Raw genomic sequence first — 18033 nt, forward strand, 5'->3', positions numbered from 1 at the left:
GGTGGTGCAGTGGTGAAATGCCTGTACTGCAGCCACTCACTCAAAACTATAAGGTTACGAGTTCAATACCAGTGAAAGGGCTCAAGCTTGACTCAGGCTTGCATCGTTCCGAGGTCGCTAAAATGAGTACCCAGATTGTTGGGGGAAATTAGCTTACAGTTGTAAACTGCTTAGACACTGTTAGTTCAGTATGAAGCTGTTTGTTTTGTTTGTTCTACGCTGCCCTGAAGTCAACTTGGACTCATGGTGATGCTGTGAAGAAGACATCTGCAAGACCTCCTATCATCTACCACTTCGTTCAGGTCTTGTAGACTCCGGCTCATGGTCTCCCTGATTGACAACTTAGTCATTTTCAGTATCACTGATTAACTACATCTTGCTGGGCCACAAGGCTGGGCTAAGGATGGAGGGGTACCATTTTATGATTATTCTAGCCCTTTTTGAAGAGATAGGGGCTGAACAGGCACATGCTCCAACTCCGCCTCCATGCTGGTGTGACACTGTGCAACCCCACCACATGAAACATGCCCTGACTCCACCCCCATGCCAGTGTGACACCATGATGCTACCCATTGTGTGAGCCTCGACAGACCAGTATCAAAGGCCGGCATTTGGGCAGAGTGGGGGCGTGGTGTCCATGCAACATATGTCCCGACTCTGCCCCATGCCAGCATGATGCTGCACACCCCACCACAGGCAGAATCATGGTGCTGCTCTGGCACTGTGTCCAAATGATGCAGCATCAAAGGAGTGCTGAAAAGCCACAGCCACTCTTTGCAGCTCCTTTTTGCACCGCAGAAAGGTCAGATCGGGGCCAAGGAGTGTAGTTGCCACAGCCCTGATATGGCAAAAACAGAGATGGCTACAGGCCACCCCTTAGGGGCTGTTCAGCCCCTATGTTTCAGAAGGTGGTGCTTGGGTACTTCTGCTTGACCCCATGGACTTGTGTCTACACCATCCCAAAAAGTTTCATGTTATCACATATTGCACATTTACTTGAATAAAAACAGTCACGGCTCTCTTCCTCCCCAGCTTTGTCCTCACAACAAACCACTAAGTTTCATGGCTCAGGGAGGATCATAACCTGGACTTCCCAAGTCCCAGTCCAACATTCTAACCACTATACTGTTCTGATTCTCATGAAAACAAATGGGGATGTTCCAGAGATTAAGAGTTTATCATCATAAATATACCAAAGATAGTTCTATATCTCCCCCCCCCATCTCATTCCACACTGGTTGTCTAGGTGTTATCGCATATGGATTTTAATAAAATTTTGGAATGTGTGGACTTCACTCTGACCCCAAACTGACCTCCTAGAGGAGCTGCCATTCCCCCAAAAGCAAGGAGGACACGTAGTCAGCTTGCCAAGGAGAAGGCAGGAGCCCTAGGAATAATAGACTTGGAAATTCCCCACAGGAAGTTTGGGAGGAGCTAGACAAGAATAGCCACTGCTTCCAAAAGTAAGACAATACTTTGGGCTGGTGATCAGCTTAACGACTCACCCATCCATCTGTTTGCCCACTCGATTGTGTCCAGACCTTGTCGCATTGTCCTAACACATCCTCTCCTTAGTTTAACAAAAGCCCAGGTAAACAAATCCTTTGTCTCGGCTTCAGCCAAGCCATTAAGCTAATCGCTGGAGGCTAGATTCAGCCTATAAAAACCTTAAGAACTGACCACTCGATGTGCTATTACCAGATTGTAGTCTGGTCCACTCTAGTGTGGCCTCTGATTTTAGCTCCCTCAGCCATCTTTTCCCCACATTTCAGCATTCATGCTTCTTCCATCATCCAAACCTGCATCGGACTTCCCGAAGAAGACTTCTCTCAACCTATCTCCCGAATTCACCCTTTTGCTTTCCGCAAGCATTGACTGTGTGTGTGTGTGTGTGTGTGTGTGTGTGTGTAGTCTGAAAGAATCCTTCGGCCACCCTTTGGTATACACCTTGGAACACAGTCTTGCAAGGGCTTTGTTAGGACCTGTCCTCTCAGCAATTTGAGCTAATTAATATTCCTTCCTAACATGGGGCTCAATATGTGTCTGGGATCTCTAGTGAAATGTGGATAGCAAACTGAAAATTCTGATAAGATGGAAGCGTCCTGGCAACAGGGATTCAGCCTGTTTTGAATAGGTTGCTCTTCTCTTTTTTTAAAAGAATAAGTGTTACACTTTAGAAGTGCTCTTAGATATATGGGGGTGCACAGATGGGTGCTCTGGCCAGGAGGTGCAGCATTTAAGCACATTGCTAGAGATGGGCTCCCTGGTCATGGGTCCTAATTAAGGTTGGATGGCTGCAATGAATTTGATGCTAGTCTGTCTTCAGAAATGCAACAAATCCTATTCATTTTACTTATTAGTTAACATTTTTATCCTGCCTTTCCTTCCTGCAATGTCTTCAAGATGGCATACTTGGTTTTCTTTGCCCTGTTCTTTATCCTCACCACAGTGAGTGAGGTCAAGCCAAGAGAAAATATGATTAGCTCAAGGTCACTCAGTGAATTTCAGTCTCAGTGGTGCCTAGAAGCAGGAACTCCCAAGTCCTACTCCAATAAATATACCACACTGGTTCTCTTGTATATATCAACATCACTGGCTGTGAGCATATTCCAGTTCAGAGTGCTGCTTATTGCTTTTAACCTTGTGAACTACTAGGTTGCAAAATACTAAAAAGACTATCCTCCCACATGAACAACTGTGCTCACCTATTTAAGTTAGCAGAAATTGCCTCTTTGGTTTGCTCTGCCTCCATCTCAAAGGCAATTGCCTAGAATATATGAGAGGGTGTTCTCTATTGTGTCACTCAAACTGAAGGACTTTCTGCCCCTGCAGAGCTACCTAACCCACTCTCCTCAGCTCTGACCAGTGTAGTCAATGATGATAGATGGTGGGAGTTACAGTATGTAGTAAGTTGGGTCTCTGCCACCAGGCCAATGGGTTTGGGAGTGCTTGTTAGCATTGTAGCCAAAATTAACAGTTGTACAAGATCAATTTGTGTTAGTGACTTTGATACAGTTTGCATTAGCTTGGCAGTTTGAGGTTGGGAAACTATATGAAGACTGTGAACTGACTAGGGAAGTGAATTGCCCTCTGTTACTAACCTATGCTCGAGCCCCATAGGAAATAATGGGGCCCGTGCATGTGGTAGAGAGTGGGTGCACTGTATTTTAAAAAAACATATTCTTTTAAAATTTTCTTTAAAAACATCATATCTTACCAAATGTTTGCTTTAACCACATGAAGCTATGTACATGTAAATATAGTTAGGGTTGGGGTGCATATATGATATTCTAATTTAAAGATATAATTTTAATTTTGCTAGTTGTTTACATCACACTCAGTGATATACAGGAATTATGATTTATGAGTAACATTAGTGGGGAAAAAATTACTAAGTATTCTGTATGGTGTGGTATGTGACACCAGTCCTAGTGATGCCATGCCATTACTTCTTTTCCCTTGTTGTTGTTTTTTTTCTTTCAGTTTTCCTGTTGACAATTATGTTTTCAAGAAATGGCGGACAGAAAAATAATAGAAAAATAAAACAAATAGGCAACTGAAAAATAAAATAAATAGCTTTCCTTCACTGGGAAATACATTTAGAGCTGAGGCTAAAATCTGTAGACACCAATCCTTGTTTGATAGTTTGGAACAAAACTGAATGCGGCTTTTAGAAATGCCAAACTGAAATGTGGGATTTGCAGTCAGTGGAGGGAGTGGGAGAGGAATTCACATCAAAATCATTTCAATGAAATTGCATCAAGAACAATGGCAGTAGTATAAACGACAGAGTATCTTGCAGAAACTTTGTATAAGAAATCCCAAGGCTTCCTTAAAGTAAATTTGTTAAGAGTTTATTTAGAGATCTCAGAGCAGCAATTTCATATTGGGTGTATTTACATCAGAAATAAGTCCTAAACTGTTAAACATCAAGTGTTTGCCAGCAGGGTGACAGTGGGGAAAAATCCAGGGACATGGAGAATACCATTATCAGAGCAATTCCTGCTCAGCCATGGAAAGCCATTGGTGTAACTCACTCTCAGTCTCAGAGAAAGGCAAATCTCCTGTGAGCAAATCTTGCTGAGAAAACCCAATAATAGGTTTGCCTTAAGGTTGCCATAAGTGGGAAATGACTTGAAGCCACACAACATCAATAAATATCAATATAAATTCCCTGTCTATTTTGACTGAAGAGGGTATGAAAACATAAATCAGGATTTAAAAAAAAAACAAAACTATTTACATAGTACATTTCAGGAACAACATGTAGACCAGTTGAAGAAACTGAATTGGGCATCTATCAGTTCAATATATATTATCTTCTATATACAGTGCCCATCTGCGTTCTAGATTGGGCAAAAAGCCAGTCTCTCTGCAAAGTAATAAATCAACACAAATCTGACATCAGAAGTGGCAGTAAAAACAAACAAACACAAAACCAGGATATTTGCTGTATTGACTTTAAAAGACTATTCTAGAGCTAAGAAACTGCAAAGAAAGATTACCATGAATAATTGCTAAGTTATAACTCCTTAGAAAATTTCAATTTATCACCAGAAGATTGAATCAGGATGACAATTTCTTATCACTATACTTCTGGTATCCTGTTGGTTACTCCCAACCATAGAGTAGATCTATTCAATCGTTGAATACAGAATCATCACATGAGTAAATTGCACTGATTTGATAGGACTATTCCAGTCAGAACTAACAGGGTTTAGGCCTCCATGAAGTATCTTGTGCAAGGATGTTTGTGTTACCAATTATTTCTTTTTTAGCAGGCCAGTGCATAGAAGTTCATGCTATAATTAACGTGTTCATTTTTTACTGAGCCATGGACTCTTTACTATTTTCCTCCTTGATTTTGAAACTGGCCTAGTTTGATGTGAGAAGAAAACTGTGTGACAACTCACAGCCAGAATATCCTGCCACAGTGTATACCCTTCAACTGTGCTGACTTGGCAAAGACAATTCCAGTAAATCCAGTGGTACCACTTTTCAGCAACTTTTAAAATGTCCATCTCTCCTCCCCTCCCACTTTCCCACTTTGTTCTCAGCTTCCTTTAGTTGCTGCAAACAGGAGTTCAAAGTGCAAAACTAGTTTGTACTGAATTAGTGAGCAGGAGAGAAAGGAGAAGAAGAGGTGGAATCTTGCCCTTCCGAGTTGGCTCAGATCAAAAGCAAATTACTGCAGCCTCTCCTAATTTGTGTATCCTTCCTTATCAATAACTTTTGCCATCTTTACCACAATCTGATATTTCTTGGGCACATGTGTTCCAGTTTTCCTTTGTGAAGGTATGACAGTGCAAGAGCTAAGAAGTAGGGGGGCACTTCTCAGGCCATGTGACCCAACTCAGATACCAAAATGTATAGAATCCTAGGAGAAAAGAACTTTAGGAGGACTCATCTTATTCCACTATTTACAGCAAAGACAGGCTGCCAAGTTTAAATATTTTTCCAAAGGGAACTGCAAATGTGGTGTTATTTAGTGGGTTTCTTAGTCATGCTCAAAATAAAGAACATTTTGAAATTCCTCCTGGGCAGAAGGACATGTCCTGTAAAAAGAGAGTGTTTGGTCTCCCTGAGAATGGGGGACCCTCCCTACTACCCACCTGAAATAGGAGCCCAGTTGGCGCAGTGGCTAAATGCCTCTGCTGCAGCCACTCACTCACAAACCACAAGGTTGTGAGTTCAATCCCAGCCAGGGGCTCAGACTCAACTCAGGTTTGCATCCTTCCGAAGTTGCTAAAATGAGTACCCAGCTTGTTGGGGGCAATTGTAAACCACTTAGGGACTGCTTAAGTGCACTGATAAGTGGTATAGAAAACGTACTTACTATTGCTATATTTCTTTATCTTTGTGAGGAAATCGTATGATGCATTAAAGCAGTGTGTGTATGCTTGTGCATGTGGGCCTTTGGTATCCACTGGGATTTGGTCCCAGGACCTCCTCTCACCTCCCCCCCCCATGGATTCTAAAATCTGTGGATGCTCGAGTCCCATTAAATACAATAACAGAGAAAATAGTGTCCCTTATATAAAATAGCAAAATCAAAGATATAGCCATGTTAGTCTGTAGAATCAGTATGTAGAAAGATCTTGTAGCACCTTTGAGACTAACTGTAAGAAAGAAGTTGGCAGCATGCGCTTTCATAGTGTACTTCCTAGTACACTTTGGTCTACCAAAGATCAAGCTGCCAACTTCTTTCTTTCAGTTAGAGCCTTGTGGCATTATTAAACAAACCCAACAGACAAACAAAAACATGTGTGTATGTTTTTTTCTCCCTCTGCATGACATCGTTCTCTTTCATTCTCTTCTGGTTGTAAAACCATGGGAGAGGGCCATAAAAGTGTCCCATTTGCCAAGCTGAAGTAATCAATTTGGCAAAAATGATGCTTTTACAATGCTCTGCCATGCTTTTAAAATGTGAAGAGAAAGAGAGTCATGTGGAGGGAGGGGGGGAATTATATAAACTTACACACACACACACACACACACACACACACACCACGGAAACTGTGCCCTATGAGGATTGTCTTAGGGAACTGGGTAAGTTTAGCCTGGAGAAAATAGGGTTAAGAAGTGATATGATACTCCTATTTCAATATTTGAAGGGATATCATATTGAGTGTGAAGCAAGCTTGTTTTCTGCTGCTCCGAAGAATAGGATTCAAGTAATGGATTCAAACTACTGGAAATGAGATTCCACCTCAACATTAGGAAGGACTTCCTCACAGTAATAGCTGTTCAACAGTGGAACACACTCCCTCAGAGAGTGATGGAATCTCCTTCTTTGGAAATTTCTAAACAGAGGCTAGATGGCTATCTGTCAGGAGTGCCTTTATTGTGAATTCTTGTATGGCAGGGGGTTGGACTGGATGGCCCTTGTGGTCTCTTCCAACTCTATTATGCTTTTCCATTCTATTATATTGTAGGTATATGTATATGTACAGTATATGAATATTTTCAAGCTGTGAATGCTTGAAGACGTGGATAAAAAAATCAGTGGATACAGAGGGCCAACTTATACAAAAGCACACACACCTGCATTCATGCACCTAGCCTATGTGATTTACCATAAGGCACTATTTTAAGATCAGATAAATTTACACAATGAAGGGTTTTTTCCCCCTTTTAATCCAGGCTAGGGAGCTCTGAAAACAAAACAAAAACATGTCTTGCAACTATATATACTACTGTTTTGCTGCTTACAGACCATTAAACTGTGCATTGGGAACAATGCCTGAGGAGTTGTTGCTTTATGCAGTCTTGATTATAACAGGATAGAAACACAGTGTAAACACATTTGAAAACCTAAAGATCTTTAAGCATTCTGACAGTTTTCTCATGAGAGGCTAGTCCACACAAACCTGTACTTGAGTTAAAACAGTTTTGAATGCAGAACCTAAAGAGTGCCTTTAAAGAAATCTTTTATCCTGTTTTCAGATTTACTGCTCACAAATATAGGGCTGGATGAAAACGCACATACACTCTCAGCCTCAGAGGATGACAATGGCAAACTCCCTCTGAAGAAACTTGCAATAGGTTTCCCTTAGGGTTGCTGTAAGTGTGTTGGAGACAAACAACTCTCTCTCTCTCTCTCTCTCTCTCTCTCTCTCACACACACACACACACACACACACATGGCATACTATTTCAAAGGACAAAATGCTAGCACATCCCCACTCCCATTATGAGTACAAAGGTAGACTTGATTGGCAGTCAAATCTCGTTTCAGGACAGAGATGGGACCGGACCTTCCACCATTAGGGTGACTGGGGTTCGGGGGGGTGCAGACCAAGCCACAAGGCACACAAAAATCTGTCTTCCAGCATCTCACACCCACCTATTGGCTGAGACAAATGACTTACACTGTCTAATGGAAGGATAGGTCCTGCGTAGATAAAGCAGTAACTCTGTGTATGTGCATAGTCATTACTGATGTTCACATTTACTAAATTTCCATATCGCTTACTATAGCTAGTGAGAATTCAAAATACAGTACTATAGGTAATTTTATTAAAAAATAAATAAAACATCATAAAATACATATTAAAAAATTGTAAATTAAAACATTTTAAATCAGAGGTTGAAAACACAGTTCTCACATTCAATTTGGGAAGACCTAGGAAAACAGGGTCTTTAACAATGGGGCAGAGAAGATGATATAGTCCACTGTGTCACTCCAAAATGCCACACTGGTCAAAGCTAATGGATATCTCAGCAGTGGCAGTAACTGCCACTGCTAAACCTGAGATTGATGTTGAGAGGTGCAAATAGAGTCTCCACAGATGATCTGCTCTCAGTTTAGGATTCAAACTGGGAAGGGGACAGAGAAGAAGACACCCTGACATGTTAGGAAGGACAAGCAGCAAGATCTCCATTGAGGGTGTTGGAGAGCACCCCTGAGCTACAGTCAGGATTGCTAGATGGCTGCAAATCCTTGTGGCAAACCACTTGCGCAGGCACATGTAGGTGTTACTTGCCCAGGAGACAATGCCACCAGTAACTGACTGGCAGCAGTGCTCAGGAAAGTTCCTTTTCTTTTGGCCTGTAACTCTCAGCATACCCTAGACCAGGGGTAGGCAACCTTTTTGAGCCGGGGGCCGGGTTGCTGTCCCTCAGAAAACTGGGGGGGGCGAAGCCAAAAAACAAATAATTACATAATTTTTAAAAATTTAAATAAATAAACCGGGACAAATGTAGGACAACATTTTCAAATGGTGGACACTTTTTTTAAAAAAGTGGAGGACACGCAAAAAAATTTGCTGATTTTTTAAAAAAATGTTAATATAAATGCATGTTTCTGAGGCGTCTATAGACAATTGCCCCCCTTGCCCCTGCACGCGAGAGGCCAAAGGCCCCGGCGGCAATCGGTGGCAGGACTGGGCTGGGGCCGGCCCCAAGGCCTCGCTGGGCCGCAGGTTGCCAACCCCTGCCCTAGACAGTGTGGCTGGCATGTAGTCCAAAAAAGGTAATTTTCCTAAGCTCTGAATGATAGTGTAGGACACATAAGAACCAAAGGGTCACAGGTACTTTGTGACTCTGCATTTGCTACCCAGAGTAATGGATTATTATTTTATTAAATAAATAAATACAGCAGGGAAGTTGCAGTGTGACAAATAAGAGTTACTAGGAGGCTATTTAACTACAAAGCTTGAGGCAAGCAATGTACTCACACAACCATTTGCAACTGGTGAGTCATCATTATATAAAGCACTTAAAGCTGGAGACAGAAATACATTTTTTTTAAAGAGCAGAAATGATATGAATGAGATGTGTCTTCCCAGATGTACACATGCATATTTCTTGCATCAGATGCAGCCATCCTTATTTCAAAGCACATTTCAACAGTTTGGGCCACACATTTTGCATCTGTCCTTGGGGCAGAAGGCAGGGCTGGCATGTGACAAACAGCTGGCTAGGAAATATCAGGATTCTGTTTTGCTAAGGACTAAAGATTAAGTGAAACAGCTGGCTTCTAAAAGTACCAAAAAGTGATCTAGCTGTAGTGGATAAAGTAATGAGTCATGAGTGTATGATAGATAGTGGATACAGTAATGAGACAGAGTGTATGACCAAATCTTCTTGATTCACTTCTGAGCCTATTAACAATATGCCTGGAGGGAAATCTCATTGAACTTTATTATTATTCTTCCCATAGAACTGTATTGCTGGCCACAATGTTACATTCACTCTTTGTACTTTTAGCCTCCATTTCAGATGTGTTGGACTAAAACCCATAATTGCTAGACAACATAGCCACTGCCCTTGCTATCTTGCCATCCCCTCAGTTATACCTTGTTGTCATTATATGCCTATATAACCAGTGGTGTCCCTAGGGTTGGTGTCATCCAGTGCAGTAACTCATAGTGTCAACCGTCCTCCACTGACCTCCTCCTATTTCACACCATACAGAATTCCTAATGTCATGCTAACAGTTGTGACATAAACAACTAGCAAAATTAAAATTATGCCTTCAAATTACAATATCATAAGCATAAGTTAAATGTATTTACATATACATAGTGAAGAAATTGTTAAAATGTAATGTTTTTAAAGAAAATTTTAAAGGAACATTTTTTTAAAAGTCAATTTTTTAAAAATTAAAAAAATAAAATTCTGAAATTTGACATTTTAATTTTAAAAAATTCTGGAGGCCCTCCTTTCTTCTCCCACTGAGCTTCACCTCACCATCTCTTCAAGAATTTTAAAGAGATACAGGCAAATGCCACAATGTTTCTGTCCAAATACAGGCAGAATACAGGTGTCACCTGGTACAGTCCACACACCCTTAGTGACACCACTGCCTACAACTAAAACTTATGGCAACCTATGGGATTTTTTCTGGCAAGATTTGTTCAGAGTGGGTTTTCCATTGTCATCTTTTGAGGCTGGGAGAGACTGACTTGCCCAAGGTAGGCTTGCCATTTCATGGCTCCAAGCAGGACCTGCCCGGTTTTTTGATCTTGGGGAAGGTCCCGTCCCACCTCTGCAACTGGACTCCTGGTTCTTGCCTCTCCGTCTCAGCCTCCCCTTCCAAAGCAGCCTCTGTTTGTGTTAGAGAGGCTGCAGCCAGGCTCCCAGCTCCTCATCCCCATTGGCCAGGCAGGGAAGAGGATGAGCTTTTCATTCACCCCAGCAGAGACTACAGAGAGAGCTGTGAAGGAGGCAGGCAGAGAGGCAGTGCTTGGTAGGACTCTCTCTGGAGGGAGAAGGAAGGAAGGGTTTCCCCAGGGTTTGGCAAGGTTTCTTCCAGGAGGGGTGACATTGCATCCTCTGAGGTTGAGAGAGAATGACTTTCCCCAGGGCTTTGCAAAGAGAAGGGTTGCCATTGCCATCCCCTGAGGCTGAGAGAGTGTGATTTAGCCCAGTGAAGTATGTTTATGTCCAGGCAACAGATCAAACCCTGGTCCTTCTCTACCACTGCCTCCTAATGTCCCTTAATTCTATTATTATTATTATTATTATTATTATTATTATTATTATTATTATTATTATTATTAACTGAGAGAGTCTGCTTCCTCAGATGCATTTCGTCTCAGAGGTGCAACAAGATCTCTATGATATAAGGATTTATATTAATGTGTTATATATATATATATATATATATATATATATATTTGCTTTTAGTTGGTTGTGTCCTCCATTTTTATGAATGTCCTACATTTTGGGCTAAATTTTGTCCTACAATTTGCCCTACATTTTATCCTTGATTTTGTCCTACACTTTTCTACGTTTTGTCCCAGTTTGGTGGTAGTAAATTATGGCAACCCTAGCCCAAGGTCACCCAGTGGGTTTCCATAGCTGAGCAGAGATTTGAACCTTGATCACTTGCAGTCCTAGTCCAACACTCAAACCACTACACCATGCTAGCTCTATCAGTTATCCTCAGGGTTCCTAAATGTCATGGTCTGGCCCTGAGTTTCAGGGTCTAAACCCTCTTTTCCAACTCTAACAGTGCTTTGAAAAGTGTGTGCATATATGTTTCCCTCATTCATTAGACTTCATGTTGTTGCTTTTAATTTGAATAGCATGCTCTGTGCAACTGCGGGTCATACTTAATGATGTCATCGGGGGCTTCCTGCTGTGACATAATAAGCCGTCATCCCTAGGTCTCAGATTGTGGCCACAAAATTTCAGGGCCTGGGATAGTCCTGCCCTAGTTGTGCCACGTATGATAACTTTACTATATTAACCATTCCTAAATCACCTTTCACTCTTGTGCTTTCAAAATCTTGGTCAAGATATAAGAATTTCAGCAGAGAACCAAAACAATAGCCAGTCTCTGATAACAGCCTGAATTACAATAAAAATATTGAAACCACTAGACCATTTCAGATTCATAGATCAGATCTGAGCCTTCATTTCCTTGGAGAGCTCCTTGGAAGACTCCACATCATGTCCTCTGATAACCTCAGTGAACTGTGACTGACTTTGAATAATTTACTTAATTCATAATTCACAGTTCATTAATTCATAATGTGTAATTCATTAATTTTGACTTCTCAATTCATAAATGTCATTGGTAAGTAGCTTCACAAGCTGCATATTTATGGAACCTTCCCAATATCTACTGTTTGCTTTAAAAAGTACAGTTCCAGACAAGATACCAGTTCCACACAAAGCATCCTGACCAGTCCTTCACTGGCTACTAGTCAGCATGGCTACACACAGGCCCTCCAACATTTCATAAATGAAAACCCGAACATATGTGGCCAAGAAACATCAGAGTGTGGTCAGAATGGCAAAATTTTTAATGAGGAAGAACATGCAAGCTAAGAGAGGATGCAGCAGTTTGCTTTTGCCCAAGTCTACTGGGAAGACCAAGTTTTCATCCACTCCTTTCCTCTTCCACTGCTGAGTTAACAGAGTACAAACCTTAGACTCAATTTGCAGCAATTTAATTAAGCAGAGGACAAAGGGGGAATTGAGACATTTTAAAAGCAAATGAAAAAGTGAGAGGATTGCTCAGCCAAATTAGGACAGTTGGACAGTATGTATATATCACCTCCAGCATAAGAAGTCAGAATGTCTTTGGGCGTCAGCTGCTGGAAACACAAGAGGAAGGGTGCTGTTACACTCTTGTCATGCTGACAGACTTGTAGACCATTGGCTGGGTGGTATAAAACAAAATGTAGGACTAGATAGGCCTGTCTAGATCCAGCCAGGGCTCTTCTTTCCTTAAACATGTCATTGATAGCATGTCTCTCACCCTGTGACCTTAATGATGCCTAAAACTGCACCATTTAGGTAGCCTGACCAAGAATCAGTGGTCTAGTTCTCAGTGAAGTGATTAGCTTGTAGCCAAGGCCTCAAATAACCATATTTTCCTTTCCCAACTCTGCTCATAAAAAGTAGGGTCATTTCACACATCTTTTTATAGTGGAATGCAAATTGGTTATAGTTGGCAATAAAGAACCCTTTTCACATTATGTTTCTGCTACTCCGTTTTCTCCCAATGTAAACTCAATTTTGTTGGTGGAGGGGGGGGGAGTTGCCACCCAGAATAATCCATTTGTTAGGCCAGGTCACAGGTGCAAAGGATCTCTTTCCCAAGTATCCCAATTTAGGGATTAGGTGGGTGTGCCTTGGGGAAGATTGTCAGTATGGTTACTCTAGGATTGCCTGTCCCCCTTCTCATTTCTGGAAGAGAAGGTAGAAGGAAGGAGATGGATAAAGACTTCCCTGGGACATCTGTCTGGTTGTTGTTGTTTGTTTTTTTTAGTCCATTAAACTGTACCATTTAACCCATTACACTGGTACAGTAGCAAGGGAGCCCACTGGGGCATGCTGAAGGAAAGTGGCAACAGCACAATTACAACTACAAAAAATAAATAAATAAATAAATAAATAATTTAAAGATTATTAAAAGTGGGAAATGCAGGAGGGGAAAAAGTGACAACAGCCACCTGGGAAACAGTCAGATCAGGATGTGTGAAAGGTACAAGAGGACCATCCACAACTACCCCATGTGGGAAAGCTATAGCACAAATGACTGCAGCAATCACTGAACCAAACTAAGGGGAGCATTACAGTCCCAATATCAAGGTCAGCCTTGGTCAGTAGTTGGAAAGGGGGTCACCAAAGAATACCAGGGACTCTAGCCTATATTTCAGATGAAAGCAGTAGCAAATTTGCCTAAGAAAACCCTATGTAATTCATTTGGTTGCCATAAGCTGACAGACAGAAACAAGAGTAAAGATATAAACCTCACTCCTTTGACAGAAGGCAAGTATGAAAATGCCCTGAATATTGGAGAGAAACCAATTCTACCTTAATCTTTTATGTGACATCTAGCTTTCTTTGTGTATGATTTTTTTTAGATGGGGATGAATTGTTCTATCATATCAGCTCCAGCTCGCAGTCTGACATAGTTCAGTCCAGCCACACATTTACAACCTGAAAGCTTAAATCAAGAGAGATTATTCTTAAGGAAGGCAAAGATCTTAATTGGTTTGCTTATACAGCACGCAACTTAAGGACAGATTTAATCAAGACAAGAAAAATGCAACCATCGGGATAAAAGGAAATGAGTTTTATTTAGAGATGTGTAAAGACAATGACCACATAATTTAAAAAATGAAGAAATACCTTCTGAAACTAGAGGCAGAAGATGAGCCTGTAAAAGAGTACATGATGAGGCAGGCCCAGGATTTTGGGCATAACTACCATATTGATGTATAGGGGAAGTGTAGTCCAAAGATATAAAATTTACTTGTTACTGTTCTAAGATTTATAAATTAATCCAAAAAAATTTAAAACCAGATTTTATAATGTTACAAGAAATGTTTTTGCTGGGATAAATAACTGGACAATAAATATAGATCACTTCTTATGTAACAGCCACAAGAATATGGATTGCTCATACTTGAAAGTGAATAGAAGCACTGATGGTGGAAGAATGGATTGTTAAGGTTGATGAGTTAGCCCAAATCACCAATTTTAACAAGGATTCTAAAGGATAAACCAAGTGAAGACTTTTGGAAAGACTGGAAACAATTTTTGGACTTTCTCAGCAATAAGAAATCTAACAGTGTAATAAATCTGTGATTACATAGGGTCATCATAAGCAGAAATAACTTGGAGGCACACAACAATGGTTATTTGTAATTTTAGTAGGATTACTTGGATCTATGATAGAATAATATTTTTCCTTCTTAATTTTCCTTTTCATTAGTCAGAATTGTAGGACTCAGAGCCCTAATGGCTGTGTGACACCCCCCCCCCCAGTTTCTTTACCTTTGATTTAGAGGGCCAGCATGGTGTAATAGTTTGGGTGTTGAACTAGAACACTGAGAGAGTAGCATTTGATTCCCAGCTCAGCTATGGAAACCCACTGGGTGACCTTGAGCAAGTCACACTCTCTCAGCCTCAGAGGATGGCAATGGCAAACCCCCTCTGAAGAAACATGCAAAGAAAACCCTACAATAGCTTTGCCTGAGGGTCACCATAAGTCAGAAACAATTTGAAGGCACACAACAACAACAAATATATTATTTTGAGTGTAAGTTAAGACTGCTACTGCTGAACATGCAGCCTGCCAAAGGATTTCAGGTGGCCCACAAGGATGTGGAATGACTTCAAGGCTCCTCTGCTGCTTGGCCTTCTGCTGAAGCCAACTGCCAAGTTGTGCAAGTCTGGACTATACTGTCACCTTGCCATACCCCTTGGACTCTTCTGTTTCCTTTGTGTTTAGAGGCAATCCCCACTGGAACAGGAATGAATTTTCCTAGCAACAATGCATTGATTGAAGCTATCCCTTAAGCGAGAGCCAGTGATAGAATGGTCTAAGTGCTGGACTAGGACTCTAGGAGACCAAAGTTCAAATCCCTGCTGAGCCATGGGAGCCCACTGGGTAACTTTGGGGAAGTCACACTCTCACAGCCTAACAGGAAGGCTATGGCAAGCCTTCTCTGACTAAATCCTGCCAAGAAAATGCAATGATAAGGTCGCCATATGTCAGAAGCAATTTGAAGGCACACAACAACAACATTCCAGACCTAAGTGGTTTTGGCTGGCTAGCTCCTGAGCTGACAAGACTCATCAGTTGTACAAAAGACCTGCCTCTGGTGGAGAGGAAAACTACTAAAATAGTAGCGCAACACAAACATCCACTTTTTGGGACCCTCTGTTGCTAAAGAGCAGGAGTAAGCAACAGCTTGCAAGGCAGAGATAATTTTCCCACACACACAGGCTGCACCTACCCATCTATCTCCTTCTTCAGCCAAATCCAGAATGGTGACTGAAGTGACACAGTGTCACTTTCAGTTAACATTTTGAGCAATATGTGGCTGAAGAAAGAGATTTTTGAATTTTCTCTGTTTTGGGGTCCTTGGTTTTCAGGCAAAGCACACCCATTTCTTAATTTGGGAGAGTTCAGAGGATTTCAGCAAACTGGTAGGGTTGGCTTTAGCTCATACAAAAGTGGGGTTCAGGAGCAGCTTGCAGCCTTTGGGTCCCACTTTTACCACCTCTGCTATAGAGACAGTCCTAGTGAGGGCGTGCACTTCAAAACTGATCACTGCACTACTGGTAACAAGCGGTGACTCCTGAAACCTGTTTTGCAGCAAATGTTGATTCTTATTTCTATGGGGACCTGTGACAGGCAAACTAATTTCCTTTAGCATTGCTGCCACAGTGGCTTAGAAATCAATAAGAAATCTAGCTCAGTCTATGTTAGGTACAATTAGCAAATCCTTTGGGGCACCTCTTTAGGAGGTCAAAACAGGTTTCCAGTTATAACTATTCTTGCCCAAGGACACACAAGATCAAGGAGAGGACAAGCATGGAAAATTCTGCAACTACAAGGCTTAATCTTTGTGGTAAAAAACATTAGGTTTGCCAGAGTGAAAACTGGAGAGAGCTCCTGTACCTTTAATAACTGTGTAGAAGGGGGAATTTCAGCAAATGCTGTTTGTCATACAAGCAGGTAATAAGCAATACCTGCTGAAATTTCCTCTTCCACACAAACATTAAAAATCCAGGAGCCTTGTCCTCTTTTCCACATAGCACTTTTGTGTTTTATTCTCAGCATTTGGAAACAGTGTTTTTAAAAAAAAAGAAAGAAAGAAAGAAAGAAAGAAAAGAAACTAGAGTAACATCCTCAGAGTAACATTTCTCAGCAGTAGCATTATGTTATTTACTGTTGTAATATCAAAAATATTTACGTTTTGCCTTCCACCATTAAAATTAATCCACACAAGGTGGCTACCATATGAGCGAAAATTTAAAGCCAAAATTACAAGGAACAAATAAAAACTAACAGATGAACAGCAGGGGAAAAAATGACATTTTAAAAAAACCTTTAAAATTCTTTTAAAAAATGGAAGGACTACTAAAACATAAGGATATGCAGTGTAACTTGTATCCCCATTAAACAGAAGTCATCTCATTCTAAGTAGTATTCTGGAGTAAATCACTAATGTTGATTGTCTTTGCATAAACATCACACCTCAGCAGCAACATCTGTGTTCACCAACCTTTAAATTTTCCATCACAATCCAGCTTGGACACATTGCCAGTACTACCAACTTGCTCCTTTTGTGCAAAGGCCTTCTTAGATCCCGTTTTCCATGGGGATCTTTCATGCACACATATCTACCAGCCCAGAAGCCCTTGATCACTAAAGCTAGGGTTGCCATAATTGTCCACTAAAACCCGGGACAAAACATAGGACAAAATCTAGACCAACCTGTAGGACAACTGCAGGACAAAACTCAGCCCAAAATGTAGGACATTTAAGAAAAATGGAGGGCCTTAAATGTCCGACATTTTGGGCTGAGTTTTGTCCTGCAGTTGTCCTACAGGTTGGTCTAGATTTTGTCCTACATTTTGTCCCGGGTTTTAGTGGACAATTATGCCAACCCTAACTAAAGCCAATTCCTCACAATATCTGCATGTCTTCTATCCTATCTGTGTCTTGTTGCAAATCCACTGTAATGGTTCTTTCTAACCAAAGCAAGAGAGCTAGACTTGTACTTGGCCTGGTACGTATCATATATACTCAACTATAAGATGACCTCATGTATAAATTGAGAGGAGGTTTTGAGACTAAAATTATGTATATGTCAAGGGTAAAACCCAGGGGCATGCAACAAAGGGTGTAAAGAAATGAAGGAAAGGAAAATGATACCAAAGAATGCTACTATTTTCCTGTCCAAGCATTCAAAATGGCCAGAAGCAGTACCACAGTGGAGAGAATAGAGGAGGTTGGTGCTTCTTTTAGGTTCTCCCAGGATGGACTAAGCTCTTACCTTTTGCCACTCTGCTCAGAGAAGGAGATGGATCCTATTTTGAATTAAGGTACAGCACTTGCATTGACCTGTGGATGAGTCGACCCAGGTGTTTTGGGTCAATTTTTGACTCAAATTTCTAAACTTATACATGAGTATAAACAGTAACTATGGCCTGTTACAGACAGCCAAAATAAAGCTGCTTCGAGTCACAGTGGAGATATGGTGTTTCAATGATGCATGCGTCCTAAGAGTCCAGAAGCCACACCAAAGCCACGCTCCAGCCCTAAGGACTGGA

The 18033-nt window shown here is 41.2% G+C and overlaps 1 protein-coding gene across 1 annotated transcript in view; it reads right to left on the reverse strand.

Annotated features, from left to right (window-relative positions):
* The window catches only part of HEATR9 (HEAT repeat containing 9), a 61881-nt gene that overhangs the window by 39861 nt on the left and 3987 nt on the right, over window positions 1-18033 (reverse strand). The window lies entirely within an intron of this gene.

Source organism: Sceloporus undulatus, chromosome 2, assembly GCF_019175285.1.
Source record: "Sceloporus undulatus isolate JIND9_A2432 ecotype Alabama chromosome 2, SceUnd_v1.1, whole genome shotgun sequence".
In the NCBI taxonomy this organism is placed as follows: domain Eukaryota; kingdom Metazoa; phylum Chordata; class Lepidosauria; order Squamata; family Phrynosomatidae; genus Sceloporus; species Sceloporus undulatus.